Source organism: Stegodyphus dumicola, chromosome 6 (assembly GCF_044657685.1).
Source record: "Stegodyphus dumicola isolate Sdum_Otavi_A_Nest chromosome 6, ASM4465768v1".
Lineage (NCBI taxonomy): Eukaryota > Metazoa > Arthropoda > Arachnida > Araneae > Eresidae > Stegodyphus > Stegodyphus dumicola.
This window is the reverse complement of record NC_140773.1, coordinates 40851541-40870857: the sequence shown is the minus strand read 5'-3', so window position 1 is coordinate 40870857 and position 19317 is coordinate 40851541. Positions and strand designations below refer to the sequence as shown.

The 19317-nt window shown below is 30.5% G+C and overlaps 1 protein-coding gene across 1 annotated transcript in view; it reads left to right on the top strand.

Annotated features, from left to right (window-relative positions):
* The first annotated feature begins 16604 nt into the window (after nucleotides 1-16604).
* Nucleotides 16605-19317, top strand: part of LOC118202083 (anoctamin-4-like) — a 123908-nt gene continuing 121195 nt past the window's right edge. Inside the window, exon 1 of the mRNA XM_085818251.1 lies at nucleotides 16605-16989. The gene's annotated coding sequence lies outside the window, so the exon portion shown is untranslated. The remainder of the gene's footprint in view (nucleotides 16990-19317) is intronic.

Sequence of the window (19317 nt, the reverse complement as noted above, 5' to 3'; positions counted from 1 at the left end):
CGGACACTGAAAACCATTCATGCATTACTGTTTCGTCAAGTAGACCTTAAATAGCAGATTAAATGAACAGCAAAACTTTTGTTGTAGCTTTAGATAGTAACAGAGTTTGCAAGTGAAGGAAGATATCTAAAAATACCACAAGAATAAAAATACAGATTTTTATTAGCTTAAGACGAATATCAAAACTAACACAATCTCACATAAAGTAGACTCATTAGATCAGTAAACATTTTAGCAAATCAATGCTTTGCATATCATTGCAATTTATTTTTTCAGAATCCTCCAAAATGTTTTAAGAATTAGCTAATGCTTCCAGTTAGATGAATAATATTTGTCTTCACCGCCCAGTAGCCTATAACTCGGGTTCTCTTCAAGTTATTTTCATAAATGGAATATAATTTCTCGGAACAAGTACCTCAGAATAATAAAGGAATATTGTTTCTAAGAACTTTCTATTGTTGTTTGATACAGAGAAAAGGTATAGAATAACTGCATTGTTTAAAAAGAACTAATGCTTGTCTACCAATATATATATATATATATAATATATATGAATAGATAGGTAGATAGGTACATCTAATGTATACATCTCTCTCTCCCTCCCTCCATATACGTATATATATATATATGTAGAGAGGGGGGGAGTATGTCTCTTATCTCTTTTTAAAGACTAGATATGCTGGCAGGGCTGTGGTGAAACCGAGTCTTAGAGCTTAAAAGCGCAGCTTACGAACTTGCTTCAAGTATTGTAAAAAATGATTTACCATATCCTGAATTGTAAAACATCTCATTTCCAAAAAGTTTTAAAAGCGTTCAATTGACATTCTAAGTATCAAAGCATATTATTTAATTTACCAGTATGTGATAGACCTTAGTGCTGAATCTATTAATAATTCTAAGATAATCAGATTTTATTTCACTAACACGGAACACGGAAATATTTAATTGAATGATTTCTTCACGAACGCTTTTGATCAGGTGATGTGGATTACTTTTGTAAGAACTTTATGTTTTGAAACGTGATCTACTAAAAGCGGATAAACCTGATTAACGAAGTTAAGGTAATCCTAATAATTTCCCATTTTTTAATGATCTAAATCATCATTTTGTTTCATAAAAAACCAAACCACATATTCTTATGTAAAAGAAATGTACAGCATATTCTTTGTTTTTTATATTATAAGCAATCTTTATTACTTAATATCTCAATTTTTGTTTAAGGGGACTCATACACCTTAAGATCTTCGAATATGCGACTGTTGCCAGAATTGGGATGTTTTATTTATTTTAAAAGCAATTACTTCCAACTTTTTACAGCTGACTACATAATACAGCTGCTTTGGAAAATAGTAACCAGAAAGCTTGTGTTGCCACAAATATTTTTGTAATTTAATCCTCTTTGTGATAAAATATTTCGCCATCTTTCCACCTTGCGCGCATGATATTTTAAAAATGGCTAATGGTACATACTTGAAATTTGATGGAATTCTTTATATGAGCACTACTTTCTAACTGAACCAACAATCTGATGAATATTTTAATATTGAAAAATTTTATGGACGAAAACATTAAAAATTTTGTTAATAAAATACATTTTATAAACTTAAAATAAAACAAAAATTTAACATGAAATTTTTAGAATTTTAGGTTCACAGTAGTTTCCAAATGTTATAAAAGCTATATATTAAATATGGAATTAAATTATGAAACAGAATGTTTTAAACTGTGCGCGCAAGTTGGAAACATGACGAAAAATGTTGTCACAAAGCGGATTAAATTATAAAAATATTTGGGGCAACACAAAATTTCTGATCACTATTTCAGAAAGCAACTATATTATGTAGTAAGCTGTTAAAAGTTGGTAGTAATTGCTTTTAAAATAAATAAGTTATCCCAATTCTTGCAACAGTCACTTATTCGAACATCTTATGGGTTTTAAGGTGTATGAGTCCCCTTAAAATATGGGAACAAACGCAATATATTTAACTATAGTTCTTTTAGAATATTACTTTTATGCTATTCTCGATTAGTAATCAGAGAATAATAACGTAATATATTCTCAAGTAATAATAAGATTTTCTACAGTAGTCATTTAATATTAATAGCATTTAATTACATAACATAGTAACAACATGTAGCTAGTAGCATTTATGGATCTATTTCATGTAGCTGCTATGTATTCATTCGTTTAAATTATTTGACTCTATTCTCGTTTGTAAATTGCCCATCCATCGATAAACACACAAATTAAAGTTTTCTCTAATGCTCAAACTAATGTGGCCTCAGTTATTTGTATTAACATTGAGAAGATTTACCAATACCAGTTTTCTTGTGGATTTCAACATGTTTACTGTAAAATGAGATATTCATTGTTCGAACCTTTCGGAGTTTAATAAACACCATCTTCATCTAAATGTGTCAGCACAGTTCTTGAACATACTTATAACTAAGTTATGCATGCTGCAAATATTTTGAAGTCAGCAGTTTTACGAAATATAGGCTTCAAGTTCAATAACCTCTCTCTTCTCTTTCACTAAATTTAAATTTGTGTTGATACTGTACTTAAGTGTCAAGAATTCAGATTTGGATTTTTAGAGAACTTACAGCTTATTTTCTGCAGCTGAATTTGATACACTGATCAGACGAAAGAAAACACATAATTTGGTCAAAAGTCGAAATATTTACAACTTATAAATATTCTGCAGTATTCGAATTCAAAACCTTAACTCTTTCGCATCGAGAAAGGACCAAATTTCTTTTTCTCAAACATCGTAAACGCCCGTGTATATGAATTTCTCTTAGAATGCGTTTCCTTTCCCCATGACAAATTGAATACTACAGCACTAACAATAACCTACTTAAGTAAAACTACAACTTCTTCTTTGGACGCTTTCACCCTGTGTGAAGTTCCCTCTTGAGATAGGATTGCAGCTTCGGGCATCAATAGCTAAATATTGACAATAAACAAAGGAAAAAGAAGGTGCATTAAAATACCAGAACTGCTTTTAGTCGCTTCAAAAGAATGATTGGACAAATCCTGAAAGCTATGAGCAATGCAGTAACGTGATGGCGGAAAGTACTAGGTAGGGAATGATTCAGGAGTTCGGGCGACCTGCCGATGTCTGAATGCTCGACGTTTGGGGCGACTTCGATCCGAAAGAGTTAATGACAATGGTTATGAAGACGATGATTATGTGATATGACTCTGTCGGGATGTAAATTTTTTAAATATCTTTTAAAATTTTTATTTATTTATAAGGATTAAAAGTCTTGTTAATTTTTGTCTCAGTAGTTAATTCTGAAGGTAAAGTTTTGAAAGATTGCCCTAAATAATTTATGTTTCTAGAATTTAATAATTTTGAGGTCGTTCAGTTAGCATGCTAGTAGAAAAGCCGATTGCGTTTAAAATACCGTCGATACGGAAATCTTTTTAAGAGGATGATGGAAGATAGGTGAGAAACTCCTGAATCCTTCCTTTGATGGATTCCTTTTTTAAAACTGGGACGGAATTGTAATTTGTAGTCTCACCTACGTAGTACGCAACACCTAATCCAATGACAAGCTCAATCCATGTGCTTTTGCCTAGGATAAATTCGTAGACTTATTCTGGTGTTATTGTCAGGCAGGTGAAATAAGCAATACAGTAACTTTCTGGAAATATTATCTTTTGCAGTTTCTCGTCAAAGTGCTAGGAAGAAAATTTCCCATTAATGTACGTATTCATAAAGACGTGAGTCTGGCATGAGTTTATCTTCTTTATACAATTTATTTAAGAAAAGTGACTATAGACTGACTTTATTTCCTAAAATATTGAACATAAACGTGCAATTTTTAATACAAGGCTTGTCAAAATAATCTGAAGAATTTTATGAAAGCAATTTCAGATTAGGTTGAGGCGAGGTTCCATAAATATGAAATCAAACTTTTTGTATAGTCCTCGCAGAGAAAAAAATCCCATTTGTTAAAATGTACTGAAAGTTGTAAAAATGTAAGTTGGACTGAAAACGTTTCATACCTTCACATGAAAATTCTCAGAGATTTCCATGATCAAAGTTATTAACTTTAATAATCTTTTTAAATTTGTTCTAAAAATCTTGAATTTAGGGAGCAGTTACTAAATATGCTGCTCTTTTGGCTATAAACGCTTTTATCTTCAGTAAAAAAGAAACTGCTAATAAATTTATTGATGAAAATATTGATTAAACATATCGCAGGGCATGTAACTGAATCGAGGATTTTGCTTTTAATTTACTAAAACATAATGAATATTTGACTTTGAATTTTTTTTTCTCTACAGGGGAAATAAATATTTGACCTTTATACAGTCAGAAGTCTAAGGTCCACAGTATTGAAACTGTTTTCATAAAAATTTTCTACTTTATTTTCAGGAAACTGCATTTCAAATAATATGAAAAAGATTAAAGTTTAACAAAATAAATCCTAAATTTTCAAATATTCTGTTCCTAAAATTTCAAATATAATTTCAAATATTCTTTAATTTAATTTTTTGTATTTTTAAAAGTTATTACTTTCATTTTCTGAATAATTTGTTTTTATAATTGTAAAAGGGACTCAGTAAAGAACTTTCATTTTATTTTATCGGTAATATGTGACCACGGTAGGCACGGCAATAGCTACGCCAAACTATTGATTAGATTATTAATCACGACATCTTGCGGAACACTTACTAGTGATTATGTTTCAGTAAACTCCGGTTTAAATACGCTTTCCTATATATCTGTTGCAAATATTTTTCAAGTCATTTTTATTTGACTGCCTTCCTTTCCCCTTCATCTTAGCTTTCAGTTATTTATTTTCTTGAATTTTTTTTTTTTTTTGATGATCCCTGTGCTACTATCAGGAAAAATATACTATTGCAATCGATTTCTCTACTAAAACTCTTCAATTGAGAAACTTCTCTAAATTTTCAATGTTTTCCCTGACTAGCCTTAAAACTGCATTATATTTTCTAAAACTTTAATTACAGTAAAAAAAGAGAGAGAGAGAGAATCATATGATTTGTATGATTTTTATTCCAAGGTTTCAAATCAAAACCTGAAACAATTTCACGCTAAACAATTGTAGTCCACTCGCCAATCTTAAACGTCTAATTGGAGGTCTGCTGGGAAACTTCGATTCCAATTTTAGGGGCTAAAGGAATATTTTTTCAGACTTTCTTTTCCACGTATTAGTAATATTCTTTATTACTTATTGGAAAACATTCTAAACTTTTTCTTGTTAGTTGCCTGTAAATCGTATAGTATTTAAAATACTGCAGAGGTTAATAAGATTTTAACATAAAATAAATTGATGTATGAAATCAGTTTCTTTCTTTTTCGAATGGCCTGAGTATTTTTGCCTATTACGAGATTCCATTAGAAACTTAATTCCTAGAATTTCAAGATAATAAAACAATTAAAAGGTACTGTCCATAATTATAATCACAAATAATAGGAAATTTACTAAGATATTCCACCATAAATAACACTGAGTGGAGAATTGTAAACTTATTTAAAAAAGAAAGGACTTAATTTTTCAGCAGGTTATAAAAAACTCACTTTTATTTAGTCTTCCCAGATTTAGCTTTCAATCCATAAAAACTAATTTTTGTTCCGACTTCTACTGAAATCTCAAAATGCTGAATGAATATAACAACGGAATGAAAAAAAAAATACTGCAAACACCAGCTTAAAATAAACTTAACACAGATTTATTGTCACTCCTTACTCCTGAAATCTTATCTTATTTACATATTCCATGAGATATAGACGAAATAACGGTAGCATAGAACAGATTTCAACGTAAGGAAACCCGTTAATTAAAATAAACCTTACAAAGTAGCTGCACATTTTCAAACTAGAAAAGTATTTGTTGCGACCTTTTTACAAACAACAAATACTTTCCGCAAACTAAAGGGTTAGAATTCCTATTTTACCAAAATACACCAAATAGCGAATACACTAAATAGCGAAGACATACTTGGATTTCAGATAAAACGAATATACTTGGTATCTTAGCTCTCTTGCATTTGTTATTCGAAACACGTATCTATATGCTAATAAATAAAATATCGCTTACCTTTCAGTCTATTTCATCAGGTGCATTATCATCAAAAGCTTGAAAATCTTAAATTTCGAAGTTTAATGTTTATTCAAAAATGAAGAAGTCGAAACATATACTATCATACAAATACGTGTTTGTTTCTTGGCACTTACTAAATATATTGTCTTATTAACTTATATATAAATATAATAATCTATATATTATATAAATATATTGTCTAATTAACTAGCAATTATAGTTTTATTAAGAAGGCTATCAGGGTACAACATAACTATCACTAACAAGTGTACAAAGAAAACCCTCTGCTGTAACGAGCAAGCTGATTTCACCGCAGGTAAAAAACCAATCTTGTTTTGCTTTCGTTATGAGAGCAGAGCGGTGAACTGTATTCTTCATTTGTAATATCAAAATAAAAATTATATTATATTCATATATGTTTGTGGTTGGTTAAATATGCAAGTCTGTCTAGTGTTAAGTAATTGGTTGCGTCCATTTTGACGAATTAATTAATTTTCTATGAAAATAACGTAACTTCATTTATTGCTTTTTCAAAATTTTAGTGAAATTTCATAATTTCCATTCTTAATAAAGATGAAAGAAAAACTAATTTGAATTACAAATAAGTCGCTAATAAGGGACTAGAATTTTATTTCAACTTTTGTAAATTTTATTTTAATTATTATAAAGAAAAAATTCTATAAAAAAATGGTCTAAAAAATCGTAATATTTATCTAATTTAATATCTCTTATTAACCAATAAATGATATTTAAATATAACTTTTCATGAACAGGAACAAAAGGTTACATCACTTAAATTATTAAGTATGAATAATTGCACATTTATGCTCATATTATAGCTAGTTTAACAATGATTGTATTTTCCATAACTTTTGAACTTTAATTTTGTTCTCTTTCATAATGTTTCACAGCCTATAAAAGCTACAAATTCCTGTCTTTATCATTGTTTAGTTTTCTCCTTTGCTAATTTTAATTTTAAAGAAGGAATGGCATGTGTAAAGTAGATTCAGAAGAAAATATTTAATGCTTTTACAATTTGGTCAAAAAAAAAGAGTAATTTTATTAATTGCAGTGCATGTTTAATAATAGATGGAAGATATCAGCATAAACATTATTATTTAATTTCAAGCAATTTATGATGAATGCATTTAAATGCTGCAAATATGTTTTATAAAACTCAAATCTAAGCACTAATATAGTTTCCTTTATTAAATGCCATCACTGCGGAAAGCTAAATCAGTCGTTAGTTCTGAGCCAAAATACTGAATTGCTTGAAGAAGCTGAGAATTCTCTTTGTGGCTAACTGACTAATATAGCAAACTTCTGGTAATCCACACCGGATTTTATTCCTCGGCGGTTGAATGGGTTAAGATGCATGAGTCTTCGTGACGTTTTCATGCGTAACCTAATTGCAAGGCACTTTGCTGCTTTCAGCTGTTTGCATTATGAGACAACAGTTTTAAAAAAGACTGCAAGAAAAAACGCATATGAAAGAAAGAAATTGGTTAAGATATGCGTCTTATTATGCAAAAGGGATGTCATCAATTTAGTATTTTGTAATATTTAAAGCTTCATAGCTAGAAAGCTGTACACTTCTATATAGCAGTAACATGAAAGTTCTAGGGTCTTTAAATCTCTAAATTGCATTTTAAAAATAATTCTTCCGCAAGCAAGACATTTTATTTACTCATAATGCCTCAGCTTTATTTCCATTTCTGTTTTCAATTAAAGCTATAACAGAGAGGAGAATTTTTAATTAATTCGCAGATGTGTAACAGTTTTAGCCTACAACAGAAAAAATTCTTTATTAATATATATTAAAGCACCAAAATACTAGTACGCACATCTAATACTTAAGTATTAGATGTGCGTACTAGTATTACTTAAGTATTAGATAATACTTAAGTATTAGATGTGTGTACTAGTTTAGCAAATGCTTTATGCGAGCTCAGAATTGTAAAAAAACAGATTCCATGAATATGTGAGAGATTTTATAGGTAATGAATAAGATGCTTTCTGCACACTAGTCCATAAATTTGTAGCAGCCCAGAGATACAAAATTTCTTTGTTACACAGCATGGGATTCCAGATGTGTTCAATAAAACTGAGATCTGGTCACTTAAGTATCCACGATCCGATATCAGATTCAGAAGAATATTCTTCTAACCCTAATTTAGCCTCCTTAAACATACGTAACTGTGAATTATGCTAGAAGAGACAAAAGTAATTAGAATGAAAGTAGAGCATGAGCCTCACATTAAATTACCAAAATCACGCACATTAAAAAAATACAAGAAATAAATTACAAAAAGCATGCACAGAGATACAAAAATAAGCTAGGATTTCATTGGAATGCCAACTAAAACAAATCGTGTGCCATCAGGGAATCATTACAGCCAGTGCAATTTCCTATTTACATATGGAACCTATAAACTCTTGGGAATTTATCCATACGCAAATTTCCCTGCTTGTCTGAAATATTTGCAGACACGATTGGACAAACTTGACTGTATATGTCCAGGTACTAACTCTTTAGTGTCCGAGTTGCTGAAGATTTAGGCGTTGGGTAATATTAATGAGTTGTTCATTTCTCAAGGTATTTTGGTAGAATGACAGCTTATGTCGATATAATGAAAAAATTCAGAAATCCTTGCCACTGGTGTTTGTTGAAGTCCCAATATTGAAGTCGAGTATTACTGAATGTAATTATGTACCCTTAACTCGTGAGATGATTATTGCCAGCTAATACATGGTAATCCTGAGTATTTTTATATTCCCACTGCTATCCCGAGTTCAAGAGTTTCCAAAATTCTTTCAATTAATGATAGGTTTTTGAAATGATTAGTTGGGAAATCCGAACTTCATTTATACCTTCGCAACGCTGTAATTCATCGCAAGAGCTCCAACTATTAGATGGTATTGAAATTCTCTTAAAACTTTAAAAGCGTGACATTTTCATGATGAAACAGATCAACAAGCTTCCATACATGTCCATTGCTTGTATATTAAATGTGTACAGATAAACGCAATCAGACACGTGCAAGAGTAGCATTATTATGGTAGATTGACAACATGCCGGAGTATACAGTTAAATATTTATGTCTGTATATGTTTTCGAATAGTTTAGATCCTTAAAAAATTTTAGGAAATCCATGAAATTAGATAAACTGAAAAAACGAAAAACTTTAGAATAAATGTTATTACTCCCGGACGTTAATAGATTTTCCCAGAGCCATGCTGTGAGAGTGCAGCACTCGAAGAAACATCAAAATTAAAAGATAATCTGAAAAATATGTTCACTGACTTAAGTTTGCAACTGATGTACAATGGTGTAATTATTTATGTTAATTATCTACACTTTATACTTTTTCTCATCGCATGAAATACGCAAATGAGACTATTGACAACTATTAGAATTTTAGCATTCCTCAGATTTCTGGATTCCCGCACACGTGGGAATTCAGGAAAAGGAAACAGCTGACCATTTGGCGAAAGAAGCACCTACTTCCACATATTTCACAAGAAACATAAGTCCCACAACCGATTTTGCACCTCAAAGCTATGGCAAACATTTTATAATTTTTTCATTTTCCCCTTCTCATATATTTTAATATATATATATGTACACTCCCTTCAAACACTAAATGTTGTAATATGCTAGACGTAGTACATGGTAGCATGAAAATCATTGTGAATAATGCAAAATCCTATTGAAGCATGAGTTTGTGCACCATGCATTCATGGAAATTCCATACATGGCAATCTTTAATTCAACAATGGCAAAAGAGATTGGAAATAGCTTTAACTGGAAGAAGAACCTTCAAAATGGTACCAAAAGTATCGACAAATTTTCTGAACCAAACGAGTTGGATAACGTGGTTCCTCACTGGACATGATCCTTTTCTAACCTATCTTCATCGTTTTCAAATTAGCGAAACGGATCTATGTGACTGTAGCAAGTTGCGAAATCCAGAACATTTTGAATGTCCGTAAACTAAAGAATTCCATTTCAATTAGCCAGCTGATGCAAATAGGTCAGCCTGGCTCAGTACCTCTCTAAAAAACAGAGTTATACTAGCAAAGTTGGCAAAGACCCTTATGCATTGGCGTGAGCGTTACCGTGCGGTGTCACAACAGCATAATGTTCGCTAGTTGCTAGTTATAGACAGAGATCTAATACATAATGAGCAAACAAATAGTAGAATCTGTAAATTATGCAATAAATGCGATAAACTTCAGTGACACAACAATCGTAGACACATAACTTGGCTCATTATAGATACCATTAGTTGACTATTAAACTGGAGCGAATTTATTTGAGGACCTACTTCTCAACGTCTTATATATATAATATATTCTCACTATTTTTATTGTTATTCATCTTTAATAAATTATTGAAACAAGCTCTTTCCCGTCCTCTTTTATAATTTTATCCTTCTTCCCTTTTTATTATTATTTTTTATTTTAATATATATATGTATACTCCTTTCAAACACTAAATGTTGTAATATGCTAGACCTACATGGTAGCATGAAAATCATTCTGAATAATGCAAAAGCCTAAAGAAGCATGAATTTGTGCCCCTGTAATGTTGTATATAACATAATTGTGTGTAATCTGCAATGTTAGAAATTATCACTGCGAATAATGAATGTAATAGTCTAATGAAACACGAACTTGTGCAACATGTAATATTTTATGTAATTTAACAGTATGTAACCTGCAACGCTTGAAGCATTAAATGTGTGTCTGTCGGTAGCTTTTTGTTTCGTCTGGATGACATTAATCCGTTAGACACCACAGTCTTTGTCATCTCGATGACGAGATGCAGCGAGAAGCATGTAGTGCTATTTAAAGTTAATGTGATTCCTGTGAGTGATCAGTATTCATTACTTATGATTCAAAGGCATCATTCAAGTGCCAGGCAGAAAGAGGGGTAAAATTATAGACTCCAGCAAGGCAAAACAAAAATGGGCGCTTTTAATATCTGAATATCTCTTCAAATGTGATATAAAAAAGTTGAAACCGATTTTCAAGCAGCAAATTAGTTAGTGAAGCCTGTGAAGAGCAGTATAGATCAACAACTGCATCCGCAGACCATTTCTGCAACAGCCGTCTCAAAGACACCGTAATTTGATTACAAGAGAGTCGATTTTAAAGCTTCAGTTAGCTACAGGAGCTCTAAACAACTGTTTTGCTTTTGTACAAAAGCTTCAAGAGGTTGGGTGATATGCAAGAAAACCAATAGTTTGCTTCCAGTCACTTCGTCTCCAAACAGGAGCTTTTAAGTTAATGTTACATTATGTTCAGTGGAACCAAGAGGAACAAGATCTTGCGCTACTCACTGGCAAATTCAGATAGAGACTGAACAGTGATTTTAGCTTTGTTTTGGCCTGAAAGGATTGAGGAACACGTAGCTTGCCTTTCCTTGATCATCAGAAATCCCATATCCATGAAAACGTTTCCATGTTTTGTGCTTGAATGATTAAAAATTGATTTGTGCTGCATTGAGTTGCATATCTTCGATGGATGTGCTATAACAGACCATAGATATGTGAATGAGGTTTCGAAATCAAATATAAGGCTGTTTAGGAGTGCTATTAGCTGCTCAGATCCTTTGCTAACACTGAAAATGCGGTCCTATAACGAGATCGGGTTCAGAATACTTGGAACTCGAGGATATCACTAAAAGAGATTAGCCAGTTTATTCACGAAATTTGAACCCGATTAAGTATGTGTGGGAGGCAATAGATCACCCAATTGAAGCATGCTAAATGTATCTCTGAATCTTTCAGGACTTGAGTAGAAGGAAATTTAGATTTTGAAAGGGGCACTTTCAAAACAGTGACATAGAATTCAACAAGATATTTTCATTTATATTAGAAGTGCATTAAAGAAAGATTTGTTGCAAAATAGGGTAGATCTTTTTTCCTAATCTTTAAATTTCCATAAATTTGACTTAATATTTTGAAATTAATCAATCGAAAAAAGTAGTAGGTTTTATTAAGTAATGCTTTAGTGCGAATTTGTTTAGACATTTTTTAATAAATAACTGTTGAGTTTATTTTTATCAATATCCTTTAATTTTGTTGAGCACTTTACCTTCCCTGAATAATCTTTTCCCACCTTTTACGTTAATATTCAATTTATAACATTTTCATTTTACTTCCATTATTATTATTATTATACTATTTTTTATTTACATTATTATTATTATTATATTATTATATTTTAAACTAAGTTATGTATTTTATTCACCGTACTATAATCACGGCTGTGGTAAATAAAATTTCCCGCTAGTACTTTTGGACATCTTAAATTCATATATTTAGAAAACCTGATACATTCATATTTTGGAGATATTCAGATATTTAAAATTTATAAAATGTCTTCTCATAAAATTATCTTTCTGACTATTTATGAGCCGGTGAAAGTATTAGTACTGAAAAGCATTATTTGTACTGAAAAGACTTCCGTAGTAGAATCCTTCGATTTACTTGCATAATTAAATAATTCAACCCAATGGAAACATTTCATAATTATACATATTAGTAAGCCACATGGGAAAATGTTAATCTCAGCAGTAAAAGGAATTGCTTTTAAAACTGTTTTTAAGCTTTGAGAAGCTATGGTAAAAAAAAAGAAAAAAATAATTCACAGATTATACTGTAACTCTGCTTCTAAGTATATCATGCAGTGATATTTGGGACTAAACGAGCCTTTCTTAATTTATACTTTTGTTCACCTTTTTATAATTTATTATTATTACTAAAAAATCGTCCCAATCATTCGATAATGATTTTCCAGTGAATTAGCAGGCATTAGGCTTTTCGCAACTCGTTTCTACTCTTTTTACAACGATTTGTGTCTGTATGTGTGGGACTTCTACTTCGTCCATGATAACTTACATATCGAACTTCCAAAAATTTAGGTTTTCCGCATTTAAGCTTTCTACAGTCATATAAAGAATCGATTAAATTTTGAGTAAAACTAAACAACTGGTAGCTAAACAACAGGTTATTGGAAGCCCATAACTGTTTTTAATGAAAATTTATATTAAATTATTATCCAAAACTTTTCAGTTTTAGCATTTAAGACTTTCAATAAGAAAAACATATTAGATTTGGCTAAAATTGATAAATCAAAGGTGAAACTTTACTTGAAGCTCTGAACAAACTTTCATGAAAATATATACTCTCGAAAACTTCTCAGATTTGGTATTTAAAACTCATATATGAGTATACGATGGATATATATAATCACATTTGAGAACGACATTAGATATTGGCTATATAGGATTAACAGGAAGTGGTGCTTTATTTTTAACAGATTTTCGTGGAAAAATAAAGAATCATTATAATAAGAATTTTATCTAAAATAATGCAGCATATATTAAAGTTATTTCTGTTATATCGAGAAATGATATTTATTATATCCATGTGTAGAAGAAAATAATTTTTATAAATGCGTTTCACTCGCAGAACTTCAAAACTCTTGCAATGCAGACATATTACCAAAAAACGCATCTACTATTCTCTTGTGTTGTTGATGATGACGAAACTCAAAACCAAAAAGCAAATTCGGAAACAACTATTGCTTTACTTTTTATTGCTCCCGGTACGCACGGTAGTCACTATCTAACCTAAAACCTAACGAGCATTATTTCCTTATGCCTAAATATCACGGGAAGATGCATGAAGATCAAATGGACTTAGAATGGTTGCTACTATAGAAATAGAGTAGAAGAAAATTAAGTTATGGTATTCATTTCAAAGTTTTTATTTTAAACATATTACAAACACTAATTAAAAAAATTAAGACCAGTTAAATTATACGTTATTCAACTGCCCGACAAAATACAATTTTTAATGAAAAAATAAAGGGACAAAAAATGATCATGATTGATATAAGTTTAGAAAAATCATATTTTACACATAATCCGTTATATGCAATATAATCAAAATTCCATATTACAGATCTTTCTATTTAGGAAGAAAACAAATTAGATTTTGTTTGCAAACGATAATTCGAAAGTGATACATTTCTTAAAGCTAATTGCTGTTTAAAACACGAAACTGGCGAGAAATCATGGGCTGGCCAAAATAGAATTTCTTTTTTTTTTTTTTAATTTGAAGTTTAGATAATCCCACTGTCAAGAACATTTTATAATCATGCAGCAAGTATAAGAATTCAATACTGTTTGTGAACTAATATCTACAGTCAGATCATTAAAAGAATTCATTCAAGGAGATTGGTGTTTTTCTTTAGGTGGAAATCTTAAACTGGGATTTACTTAATCGTATGTTCAATTAAATCATTAATTATTCGACTAAAAAGGAATTATTCATTTGGTGCAAAACTGAAAAGTGATCCTTTGGAAAAAAAGAAATTGCAGAAAGCCTTAATGTCAGACAAACTATGCGTATTTACCCAAGTTTTTAAACAACTGAAATCAGATGTTAATATTTTTATCACACGAGATTCGGCTCTGCTGTCAGGCAGAAAATTGACCTTCTGACAAAATAGAAGGTAGTCACCATTTAAAAACACGTTTCAAAATTAATATGTAACGTTGTAGGTTTTTGTTTATGAGAGACTGAAGAAACTTCGATTGACACTTATTCTTCCCCCTTTTATACTAAAATTAATATTGTTAAAGATATTTTCGAATTTTTACTTTCATTGTCTTCTGATATATTAAATTAGATTAGGTTATTTGAATATGAGCGCTCGAGAGTTATCTGGCCTAAGGAGAGGGATGCCTTCACGGAAAACCTACTCAGAGAAGCTGTTTCGTATCACGTTACCCAGAGGAAACCACACACACACACAAAAGAAAAAAAAAACTCCCACTCAGCAAGTCTGTAGGACTGGGTTCAAAACAAGATCATAATACCAGTTTTCAACGGTCTTACTCGACCACTGGTGGTTGTCTTTAACTGTAGTCATAACATATGTTTGCAGAAATTTCTAGAGAAGGAAAATAATTAATTAATAGTTCTCCCACAGCGAGAAATGTGAGAAAAATTTAACTAATGTAAAAATCTTTGTAGAAAGTTTTAAATGAGTAATGTGTATTTTTGCATATCAAATAAGTAAATATTTTTTAAAGAGTATCATTACTTAAAGCTAAATTAAAAAAAAAATATTCTATTTTATTGCGAGAAGTATGAGGAATGTTTAAACTAATGTAACAAAGTAGTTTTATAGATAGTTTTGATTGAAAAATATATAATTTTGTGAGTCAAAATAGATAAAGAAATACCTGCTTTTAAGAGTATCATTATTTAAAGGGGCTCATACACCTTAAACCTCTTGACACCCTTCGAATATGTGACTGTTGCAAGAATTGAGATATTTTATTTATTTTAAAATCAATTACTTCCAACTTTTTACAGCTGATTACATAAATAGCTGATTTGGAAGCTAGTAACCAGAAAGTTTGTGTTGCCACAGATATTTTTGTAATTTAATCCGTTCTGTGACAAAAGTTTTCGTCACGTTTGCACCTTGCACGCACGATATTTTAAAAATGGCTAATGGTACATACTTGAAATTGGATGGAATTCTTTATATGAGCCCTAATTTTTAACTGAACCTAAAATCTGATGAATATTTTAATATTAAAAAATTTTATGGACGAAAACATTACAGATTTTTTTAATAAACTACATTTTATAAACTCGACTCCAAATAAAATAAAAATTTAACATGAAATTCTTAGAATTTTTGGTTCACAGTAGTTTCCAAATGTTATAAAAGCTATATATTAAATATGAAATTAAATTATGCAACAGAATGTTTTAAACTGTGCGCGCAAGGTGCAAACATGAAGAAAATTTTTGTTAAAAAGCGGATTAAATTATAAAAATATTTGTGGCAACACAAACTTTCTGATCACTATTTCAGAAAGCAGCTATTATGTAGTCAGCTGTAAAACGTTGGAAGTAATTGCTTTTAAAATAAATAAGTTATCCCAATTCTTGCAACAGTCACATATTCGAAGATCCTATGGGTTTTAAGGTGTACGAGTCCCCTTAAAGGTAAATTAAAAAATATACTATTCTACTGCCAGCACTTTTATAGTTCCAGTATAACTGAAAAAAAAAATCTTTTCCTTTGACGTCTTTCTTTCTTTCTTTCTTTCTTTTTTTTTTTTTTTTTTTTTGCTTGTACAGTAGAAGAAATAGTATGTCATATTTAATTAACTTAACATGAATTATCCATTAATTAATCTATCATGTTTGTCCTGTGCGATTTCTTTCAGTTGCATTTGTGGTAGGAAAGTATTTGTGTACGTTATGAAATTAGAAACCAGACGCTTGCTAATGCTGCCACAAGAGAGAGAGCAAGTCAGTTTCTTTTCCCAGAATACAAAAAAGGGTCTGTTCTTCCTCTTTTGGTTAATTTGCTCCCTTTTTTTTACAGCTTTGATAATTTATGGGGTGAGTGCTAGATGTTGGAAAACGAAACGCAAGCATAGCCCAAAGCTTAAACGAGGGCAGGAACCACGTGACTTCATCATGGCGGAGCCTCGTCGCTATGGTGATGGAAGATCGATGAATGGAGAGCGTAGTGCCAAGAATCTCTTGGCCCTAAAAATTACTCGCATCCCATCTTGCAACAGACGAAACATCAAGAACTGCTGTGTGACAATTGACGAGTTTGAAGGCCGAACATATCTTTGCATATGACAAATGTGAAGTCTGCAAACATATGTTTCCGGACCAGAAAATTCTGCAATCGTTGTTTCCGAAACGCCCGGAAACTATAACAGTGCAACAACTCTGAGGAAGAGGTTTGAAATTTATGCCGGAACAGTTATGGCAGATGTCGTAATAAATAATTTTATATGAGTAAATATTTTCTGAAGGAATGAGAGTAAACTCAAGGCTCTAGTCATGTCCAGTAAGTTACACATTCTCCCTTTTTTTACTTATAGTAACTTTTTATAGCTTCAATAATCTCAGAGCAGAAATCACGCGTTGTTCCATCTTCTCGTCTTGTTGCTGTTTTGTTTATAAGGAGTCGTTAAATGCTAACAAACTCACGTATTGTCGCATCGTTCTGTTCATCTTCCAAGACTGTTTATTAGGGGGCTCTCTTAACAAATGGCAGATATCCTAGTGAAATCTAATTTAGCTATTATTTTGCTTCTACCTTGTAAGAAGTTTAACTCAGGCTTTCCTTTCTCCTTACCCTAAATAAAAAGAACTGGCAGAATTTCTAAAGAAGTTTTCCTACAGTATCATCTGAATTATATTCTTAATATTACAGACTAGAGTGAAATATAATCTTTGCCTTTTGGTAATATCTATTTCTTGTATTTTAATTTTAAGAAAATATAATAACATTTGAATTAAAAATAAATTGGAACTAACAGTGCGAATAATATATTTCATAATTTAGAGGTTTAGGAAAAATAAATTTTTTTAAGTACTTTGAAATATAGTTCTAGTCTGAAATAGTAACTAACAATACAGTTTAAATTACTTACGGACGTTTTTAACATTTTCTTAGAGCTGGGATTATAGAAAATTATCTTTAAGAAGATTTAGTTTAGAAATGATATTCTACAAACTCTAAAATTCTGAATAAATAAATACCACAATCTGACTTGATCAGTAATGAATAAACACCACATTCTTATTGCGCAAATGATTATACTATACTGATGCAAATGATCATACGATACTGATATATACACAGATAATGATAAGATACAGAGTCTCAATTGATCTGTAATAAATAAATATCACATTCTGATTGTGCAAATGATTAGATACACATATTTACGTGAATCATTACGTGTGTTCAATATTAGGATTAAAATGATCATATTTAATTTACATAAAGTAAAAGTAAGCGATTCATATTTTAAGAGATTTTGTTTCCCTCAAAAGTAAAATATGTGTAAGAAAAAGCTGAAGTTTAAATGGTAAAAATTAAAAATTCGGGAAAAAACAGATCAAAAGTCACCGAGAGAAATAGGATAACGTAATGTTAGTCGCGTTACATTTTTACTTCTTTCGAAGAATAACTAATATATGGCTATTATTAGTTAAGGAATAATAATTTAAGAATTATCTAATATTATACTATGATGATTAATTTATTAATAAAATATTAATTATGAATAAAATATATTTTGCACAGCGTGTTAAAGAATAGGAGCGTAGAATACAACTCATATTTTAAAAGCATTTTCACTATTTAAAGACACTGATAAATGTTATTTATATGACAATTTTGTTAAAATTAAAAAGAAGTTCAATTATGTTTATTTGTTACTATTCGTGTAATACTTCACATTTTTTATCCATTTAAAAATTAAACAAATGTTAAGTTGTAATATATTTCAAACATTAAGTTTTCTCATTATACTGAAGGAAGTTTGATTAGTGAAAAAAGGAAAATATATGTCGAATAACTATACATTTGCTAAGGGGCTTTCAATTATTAATATTTGTTACTCCCGAGTAGAAGTTTTATTTTCTGCAATGAAAATAAATGGGTAAAAAGTTTATTTTTAGATGACATCAATGTATTACTTGTGCCTGCTTGTTTATTAATTTTATATATGGAAAGAATGCGAGAGAGAAAAAATTATTTAGAAAATTTTAGATAAATCTGAAATTAATGTAAAAGAATTGATGTCTTTCTGTAAAATAAAGACATCGATTCTTTTAAAAATAACTTATTTGATAACCATTCGTATTTTGAAGTGACAATCTGCAGTGTTCAAATAGCCTGTATCTGTAGCTCTGATTTCAATTCAAAAGATAACCGATCATGATTTCAATGTTCTTAATATTACACGGTTTTTGTGATTAAAAATCAGAATCTTCGTTACTCATCGCAAGAATTCACTTACAAAAATACGCAAACTGGAAAAATTAAAGGGGAAACTATAAAAAGCTATTTTATGTTAATTCTATCAAGTGAAGTCCAATAAAATGTAGGTGATTGGTTAGCTCTAGGTCGATGTTATCACATAGTTCATCGCTACGCAGATATATGCTGATATTTTTAGCTCGTTCTTTCCGCACGTGTGGAAAAGAATTCAGTAGGGTGCTGATTTCAAGGATTGTACAGCATTTCAAGTATTGCACATGTAGTTGAGAAAGCATCTGTTAGATTCTGAAGGGCGATTGTGAGAATGGAAGCAAGACAGACACTGACATAGGTCTGTCTAATAGCTAAACGTCTCATATCAAGGAATCTGGAAAAAGTTTA